Genomic DNA, 7909 nt, shown 5'->3' with positions numbered 1-7909 from the left:
TATATATAAGTCAGTCCTTGAGCACAATTACTATGTATACATATCCTATGAAGTGTGAAGAAGGTTCATTGAATCTTGGGTCATTTCAAGTTTAAATACTACAACATAATGTGTCCTCAAATAAAGCTGGAGAAAAAGAAAACATGTTAGAAATGCAGGGAAAAATCAACATATTCACTGTGACAACATTCAATAGAATAATTTACTTCTGACATGCAGAAATAAATTGTGGCCATGAGTTTGAAAAGGTGCTGCTAAATCATACACTAGGTGAGGGTAAAGGGTTCCCTGATTCTTATCACTGGGGCATTTATGTGTCAACTGCCTAGAGCCATGGTCTCATCCCCTAATTCTCCCTTCCAGTGGTTGCTCCTGTTTAGTTAACTTTGAGCAACCATGTCATATTATAGCTTCTTAGTATTCTAGCTAACAACCTCAATAGAACTGTTAATGATATAAAATAACTTTATTGACATATATAATCACACTTCAAACAGACCTTAAAAATATCCCCACGTAGAAGGGGTGGGAAAATTGTAGCAGCCGAAGGATTAGGGAGTTTGCTGTGAGCTACACCTATAAAGTCTCAGCAGCATGATTCCTCAAACCAGAGCTGAATGAATGTAACGACATGGTCAAAAGAATGACCCTGTGGAAGAAGACAGACAAAGATAGACAAAGCACATGCAGAGACTGCACCTGAAGAAAAGAAAGGGAATGGGACAAGGAGAAAAACCAAAAGAACAGAGTCTCCCTGCCAACAATGACTCAGATGAAGAAATTAGTGACTGAGGAAAAAGAGTTGATAGAATCTCAGGGGAAGCGGTGAGCCTGCAGAATTGGTGTTCCTTTATATGTTGTCTCTGTTGAATGCATCTTTTACTGCTGAGACATATTGGCCTTATGTGCCTGATCCTCCTGTGGTTCACTTTGATAATTGGGCAGAGAATAATGTTCCTGTTTATGTCAATGACTCTCAGATTTTAGAGTCAATGCCTCACTGCTAATAATATCGTTCCTCAGCAAAGGTGGTCACACAACAATTTAAACATTAATGTTCAAGCCTTGCATGATAAAATATTAACTAAAGTATTAACTATTCAATATACAAAATGAGATAAATTACCCTATTCCAAAACTCTCATTTCTAACTTATTGCGGACTTTTACTGTTATGGCTATTCCCACACAGTTAAAAACTGATAATCATCCAGCTTTTACTAGTAGACATTTTAAGAAATTATGTTTTGAATGAAAAATTCAACACATGACTTGAATCCCTTTTTATCCACAAGGCAAACATTTGCAGAACGTACACATTCTACCTTAAAAAAAAACAACTTTTAAAAAATAAAAAGGGAGAAAAGCATTTTCAGGATGCTCAGTCCTACATGCAGCATCGTCTTATCCCATATAAAGAACTAGACCACAGGCTACCAGGATAAAATTTTTCAGACATTTTCTAAACAACTGCCTGGGTTTTCTTCTCTTTTTTTCAAAAAAAGTAAATTATATATTTATTCACTTTACATCCAGATCCTAGCCCCCTCCTGCTCTCACCCTTCTCTCTCTCTTCCCCTCCCCTATTTCTTAGAAAAAGGGGAGCTCCCTTACCAACCCACTCTAGCTCATCAAGTCCTAACAGGACTGAGCGCATCCTCTTCCCCTGTGGTTTGGTAAGGCAGTCCCCCCATGGGGAAGTGATTTTTAAAAAGCAGGCAGTATAGTCCATGTCAGAGACAGACTCTGCTCCCCACACTAGGGGCCTCACATGAAGCCTGAGCTGCCCATCAGCTAGATCTGTGTAGCAGACCTAGGTCCAGCCCATGCATGGTTCTTGTTTGGTGCTTCCTTCCCCACAAGCCCCTCCAGACCCTGGATAGTTGGCTCTGTTGGTCTTCTTGTCAAGCTCCTGTCCTCTCCTCATTCTTTTATCCTTCCTCCCACTCATTACATTTACCCAATATTTGGCTATCAGTCTCAGCATCTATCTGCTGCTGGGTGGAGCCTCTCAGAGGACAGCTGTGCTGGACTCCTGTCTGTGAGCATAACAGATTATCATTAACAGTGTCAGAGGTTGGCTCTCTCCCATTGAGTTGGGCCAAGCATTAGTTGGACAGTCCCTCAATCTCTGCACATCTTGTAGGAAGGATAAATTTTCAGTTAAAGTTTTCGTGGGTTGGCTGGTGTTTCCCTCCACCTACTGAGAGTCCTGTCTAGTTAGAGGGTGTCCTTTTCAGTCTCCATGACCCCTGATACTAGGAGTCTCAGCTAGACTCACCCTCAGAAGCCTACACTGTCTTAGCTCTCCACCTTACAATGGAACCCTCCTTCATTGTTGGCGAGAGTGCAAACTGTACAACCCCTTTGGAAATCAGTCTGGCACTTTCTCTCAAAATTGGGAATAGCTCTACCTCAGGACCCAACTATACCACTTCTGGGCATATAAACCCACAAGATGCTCTATCATACAGCAAGGACATTTGCTCAACTATGTTCATAGTACCTTCATTCATAAGAGCCAAAATCTGGAATCAACCTAAATGTCACTCAACCAAATAATAGATAAAGAAACTGTGGTACATTTACTCAATGGAATACTAATCAGCTATTAAAAATAAGTAAATCATGAAACTTGGAGGCAAAACTAGAAAAGATCATCCTGAGTAAGGTAACCCAGACCCTGAAAGACACGCATGGTATGTAATCACTTGTAAGTGGATTTTAGCCATATGGTACAGGATAAACATAATACAATTCAAAGATCCAAAGAAAATCGGTAACAAGGAGGATGCTAGGGAGGGTGCTTAAATATCACTCAGAAGAGGAAGTAGAATAGACAGTGGAAGTGGTTGAAGAGAGGGAACAAGGAGGAGAGGGAGTGCAGAGAGAAATGAGGGTGGTGGTCAGGCCTAAGGAGAGCAGGGTGCAGGAGGACAGAGAGCCTGCAGAGAGAAAAGAAACTGTGGGAGGGGCATCTCAGTGACAAGCTGAAGGCTTCGGTTTTCAAGACAACCAATAGCAGAAGAAATTGCTGATGAAGGGAGAAAAGGGAAGGGAGAAATAATGTGATTATATTGTAATCTCAAAAAATGCAAGAAACACTTTTTAAAATAGAAAATAAAAGCTTCAATAAAGATGTAAGAACACACAATATTTCTGTATGAAATTACATTATTTTATATTTTTATAATATAAAATATTATATTTTATATATGCTTACATGTATGTTGTTTTATACTATATTGCTTATTATGTGTGAGGATATATGCAAAGCATATCATAGTAAATATATAATATACATTTAGAATATATAGTTTGCAAAATTCGGCATGCGATATAATATTTATTTTTCTAAAATTCCAGAGTAGCAAAATATATTTGTAAAGCAAACGTTTCTTATCAAATCAATTTCAAAAGCTTGTTGATTATTCATCTCTAGACTAAATTCTTCAAGGGAATATAAAATAATTTCATTTTAAGCAGAGAAGCATCAAAGTTCCTGAGCATGAACAGTTGTACTCCTTGTCTATAGACATGCACAAAACCATATGTTCAAGTTTAATTATACATTCTGAAAAATCAGACTTTGGATATTAATAAAAGCATATCAAAATTTCCTGCTAAAATAAATGACTAAGAATGAATAGGACAGGTACGCAGACAAATGAAATGAGATGAGGAAGTCTAATGAATGAGATCGCATCAGGAACCCAATTTTCTACCTGGAGAGGACAGGGCACTTTAATACTTCAGCAACAATCTTATGTGAGAGCTTAAAAACAGGAAGACAACACCGAATGTGCCAGTGTAAAGGGAAGTGCTAAAAATCAACAGTACCTGAAAAAAAATGCCTAACAGTCTTAAGAAAATAGAACTGAGTCTGTGTACCTGAGGAGAATGCAGTTGTCGAAATCCTGTTTTAGATTCCTACAGGAATCCTAAAGGTGATTCACTCACATCTACACTGGCCAGTGTGGTGCTGACCTTGGTCGTGGATTTCTATGGATCTCATGAAGGAGGTGGCTCCCAAAGGGGTCATTTAGCAGGAGAGAGCATTCCTGAAACAGATTAAGTGTAAAAAGACTGGGAGAGAAAATACTTCACCCCCAGGAAACCAGAGGAACTGCCAACTCCACCACAGAACCCTGGGTGCAAGAGAAGCAGAAATTATGAGAGAAGATAAAGATTAGTAGAGCCAGGTTTTAATTCAGGCAGGGATCTTTCAGTGTGAGTTTTGAGAGGTTGCCTTTCAGTACAATATGGGAAATCACAATGCATACTTTGTAATTTTTTTGATAACAGGCTCTTTAGATAATTTAGTACAGTTCTTGGCATATAATAAACTTCATCAAACAGGTAGCATTTTAGAAATTACACTTGGCTTAACTGTAAGGTATTGGCACTAAAGAAAAGGTGGATGATAAAGGTTTATGCAGGGGTTACCTAGACAAGGGAATGCTGAAGATGAAGATGGCAAACCAAGGACTACAGGATGCAGTGACTGACTATGGGCTTCATGCTAACTGCATTAAGGAGACAAGGATTCTGGGAATATCTAGAAATTATTTCTCATTAATATTAATTAATTAATAATTTTGAACGGGTGACTATCTGACGCCTAGCACCATCATCCTGAGGGAAAGTACTAGTAAGTGATCATTAGCTACCCAGAAGAATATGGTGCAAAAGGGAAATATTTGGTAGTGCAGAGAGTTCACGTCCCCCTCTTCCACCTTGTGGACACTGGACCCTAGTCCACGGGATGCTGGACCCTGGCAGTACCAAGTCTTCTTGACACCGCTGACAGGTGTAGGTCTCTATTGCTGAAGTCATGGCTTCTGAAAATGGCCCTGACATACATGCGAAGAAAACATTTATATACACATGAAATAAAGAATTCCTTTTAAAAGCCTGCTTTTACTTATCCAACTTACATGTGGGTCTTATGTTATTTCAAGAGGTTGTGGGATGGAGGCCCTCAGTAAGGTGAAGTTATAATTTAGTGTCTTCTGAAGTATGTCAGCAAACGAATGAACCTGGTGAGTTAATTTTGAGGGTTAAAAATGATTCTGGTGCTTTGCATAACAAGTCATGATTCACGACCACTTTTGTTTAGATTTTGTTTCTTGTGTGTTTGAGACAGGGCCTCACTTATTAAATATTAATTTTTTATACAGTGAGAGTTAAGTGTTTTATTTCCCTTTTGTCTCATGTTTGTGCGATTGTGTCAGTAACATTTGTTGACAAGCCACCCTTGTTCATAGAACTTCCTGTGCATTTTCGTATAGTTTCACCCAGTGGCTTATACCAGCTAGCTCACAGCTTCTCCTTTCTATCTTATTAATCCGTGTATCTTTCTGCTCATGATATTGGTCATCAATTCATCATGATATCTGAGAGCGTTTTAGTCACTTCCTAAGTACCCTGTTGGTAAAGGAGGGAATCTTGCTAAGGTGATGGCTAAGAACACAAGGCTTGACGGTGAACGGATGGGATTGACAACAACCTCTTAGTCACTCATGTAGCATAGGGAGCAAGATATCCCATGTTACAGAGAGAAAACAGGGCCAAAGACTAAAAGAAAGCTTTGTATCATTAAGAGAATGGGGTCCTCCTGGTCCTTGTAACTGGTGGCAACTTTAGTGAGTTTTTTAATCTTCTCTCCGGCCTGTTTGTATGTTTTCTTGTAAAATAAAGTTTAAACCAAGAAGTCTCTTATGAGACTTTAGCAGGAACGCCCAACCTTTGACACACATTTATCCTTAATATCTAATTGAACTCTTCATCTTCCACCATCCCTAGATACTGACTGATGATTTCAATGACTCATCAGCAAGAATCCTATTATTCTGGCCTGATGGTAAATCTTAATTGCCAATTTGAACAAACTGAGAAATGTGCAGGAGATAAATGATGCTATCCATTGGTTTACTGTGTGAAGACATTTCCAGAGTTGTTTAGGTGATGGGTATTCAAACCTAATGAAAGAATTCATCTTTTGTTGTATGTGTAATATGATGCCCTCACCAAGAGATGGGAGGAAGTAGCAGCGGGGGCCTAGATGAGGAAGGTGGGGTCCTGGGTGTGTGTCCCTGTAGCCACAACTTGTCCGGGTCTATTTCTGCTTTTCCTTTTCTTTACTTTCTGTCTCCCATGAGATGAACATCTTTCTCCACATACTTCTGCCTCTGAGATGCTCTCAAGCACAAGGGACTAAGCATCACAGAGGCCTAAAAGCACAAACAAAAATAAATCCGGGCACCTTGCCTTGTTTCTTCTAGGTGTTTTGGTAACAAATGTAAAATTTAACTAATTCATTAGTAGCTCTCATAGTATTTGCTATATATATGATTCTTACCATAGTCAACATTTTTATCACCTTAAATGCATGAATATGTTGTATCTGTTTATGTTTGTTTGCTTTTCTTTCTGAATATAAAATTATAAAAAATGTCAGTTTTTATGATTTTTGTTTCAATAATTAAATACGCTTTCTCATCTTTTGAGAAGAGTGGTGTGTATCATATACTCCCATCTCTGCTTGTTCATTATTCTTTCTCCTTTTCTAATTCTCTAGATTCCCTACTTTATCCTTTCTTTTATGATGAAGACTTTTATCTGGATTCACTATTTAAAGCTAAGTCTCCTAGCAACAAGACTTTTCGGTGTTCCTTCTTCTTATAATGCCTTTGTGTCCTCTACCTGCCTGAAAGACAGTTTTTTGGACATGGTGTTTGGACTTAGCTGGTCTTATCTCTGGCTTGGGTGCTTAGCCAGGACTTTGTAATTTTGGATAAAAAGTTCACTGTCTCTGGAATTAATGGCTTATTTGGATATTACTAGAAAAGATGGTTGGACTTTCTCAAGTTACAGCTTTTGTGATTCTTAGTAAAGATGAATGATTGATACCTGTATCTTGCACATTTTAGACCGTTGATGTGAGGAAACTCTGAGCCTTGCTTCAGTGTTTTATCTTAGTAGCATACCACCCAGTTTAGGGCTGTGGTTCTGCTAAGGGTTAATGTTCACTGCCCCTGTGGTCTTGGTATTCCATGAACTCCTGCTTGGTCTTACTGGCATTATCTGACAGGGTACAGTAGGTCACCTAACACTTGAGGGCCCAGACTCTGTGCAGAAGTGTCAAGTCCTTGACAATGTTGGTTTAATATTCTCTCTCTGAGTTAAGAAGGGGAGTCTTAGCTCTGTGAGAAAACTGGGTTTTCAGGGCCGTGTCACTGTTCAGTGTGGGGTTTTCTTGAAAGTGACACCTTACTGGGCCATATTTGTCAAGGAGAAAGAGGGATCTCATGCCTGTCAAGAAAGGAGAGACTTCCCGATTTATATTAACAATATTGCTGGTAAAATCTCCTTGCCACCAGAGCAGCTGTGCCTCTTTTTGTGAGACTCTCTTTTATGGAGAGTCTTCCCTGGTCAGGAAGGAACAGCACTGTCCGTGCTATCTGTTGCTAAGTTATCTATGAGAAAACACCAGCTCTAAGTCCCTTTTGTTGAGGGTAAGAGAATAAAATGGACTGCAGCTGTGTTTCTTTAATTCTTAGGTCATAAGCCAACATTCTGCTTTGGCTTCCTATTACATTATTACTGTGCTCATCTGGGAAAAAAACAGAGAGATGAAGTCAACATCTTCTTGTATTGGTCAGAGGTCATAAACCAACTGAAAACATGCTTTCATCAAAAGGATGCATCTACTTCACAACCAGATGACTCTTCTTTATGCTTGCTTCTATTTCAAGAATCTATTTTGCTTCCTGACTCTTTTTGATTAAATGTCCTTGTCTCTGATCTTCATCACTGTAAGCCAGACCTCTGCTTTACAAAATAACAAGTTACAGTTTAAATATATTTCTCCCTGCTGCTGTACCTGCTACTTGTCTATATTCATTCAG

The sequence above is a fragment of the Psammomys obesus genome, unplaced genomic scaffold (genome assembly GCF_907164565.1).
Source record: "Psammomys obesus unplaced genomic scaffold, mPsaObe1.curated_primary_1811, whole genome shotgun sequence".
Lineage (NCBI taxonomy): Eukaryota > Metazoa > Chordata > Mammalia > Rodentia > Muridae > Psammomys > Psammomys obesus.
Note: the sequence above shows the minus strand (reverse complement) of the source record.